We start from the raw sequence: 1,437 nt of genomic DNA on the forward strand, positions 1-1,437 counted from the left end.
GATCTCCCGAGGTCCCTTCCAGCCCTAATGTCTATGAAATCTATGAATTCCTATTTTGTTTATATCACTAGGATTTTGGATGCTGTTTTCCTTTCTCTCCTCCTCTCTGATCTTTTTCCTTCACAGAAGCCTCTCTTAATTGCCTAGCAGACTCCACAGCAGAATGAGGTACTAGTATTGATAAAGTTACATCTGCAGTTTCATAGATTTCATAGACATTAGGGGCTGGAAGGGACCTCCTGAGATCATTGAGTCCAGCCCCCCCCAGCATAGGCAGGAAGTCAGCTGGGATTGGTCACATTAGGAAAGGCTTTTTCTTGCTTCTTGGTTCAAGGTAGGCCAGCCTCGAACTAACAGGGGTTATTCCATAATTGTCTATGTGAAGTTTTTCTGATATTTTCATCTTCAGTGTCTGCTACTGATTACTGTTGAAGAAAAAATCTTGAGCTATATGACCTGACATTGGTCTTAGTACAGTACTTATTCTATCCCTTTATATGTGAACATAGTAATATTTTAGTGTGAGCTGAAATTTCAAGCAGGATCTAGAGATTGCTTCTTCCTGCAAGAGACATGCATTATGCAGGTCATTAGCCCTTTCTGTAGTAATCAAATATTAATGTGGGAAGTCTCCAAGACTTTACACAGCTGAACTGCACATTGAGTTCCATTATGAAATGTGGAAAACCAGACTTGTTCCTGTTTTTATTTATGAAGTTTCACACATGAAAAGAGTTATTAATTATCTCAGTGATTTGCACTTGCACAGAAAAATTGAATGCAAAGCTTGCAAAAGAAAAATAAATTACTTGGTTCTATATATGCATTCATTAGAATATGCTTGATTTGAAAAATGATGTCACTGAGGCTGGGAATGCCATTATGTTCTTAAAACAGGGAGTTGTTCCTTATAGTCACTTAGCTTGCTTAACTGGAACAGACACTTCTTTTCCTCCTATATTTCCTCAAGCCATTTTTCTAAGTCACAGCCCTAAGTTCCTGTTGACCAGAGCAGGAAACCAGGGCGGGGTTCATCTAGCAAGTTGCAGCCAGATACTAGGGACAAAGCTGATTTAACTTTGGTGAGGCAATCATGCAAATCCCCTCCCATTTAATTCCCCAGCCATCCTCCATATGTGCCATGCTCCCACACAGATGCAGTCAGATATTACCATGCCCCATAACAACAATATTATTATAGTTTCATAGTTTTATAGTTGGTAGGGTCGGAAGGGTTCTGAGCAGATCAACTCCAACCACCAGCCATGGCAGGAAAGAGTACTGGGGTCAAATGACCCCAGCAAGGTGTTCATCTAGCCTCCTTTTAAAGACCCCCAGGGTAGGAGCCAGCACCACTTGTCTTGGAAGTTGGTTCCAGATCCTAGCCGCCCTGACCATGAAGTAGTGCTTCCTGATGTCTAGCCTAAATCTACCCTC

This window comes from Crocodylus porosus, unplaced genomic scaffold, assembly GCF_001723895.1.
Source record: "Crocodylus porosus isolate Cpor-Errol unplaced genomic scaffold, CroPor_comp1, whole genome shotgun sequence".
Classification (NCBI taxonomy): Eukaryota; Metazoa; Chordata; order Crocodylia; family Crocodylidae; genus Crocodylus; species Crocodylus porosus.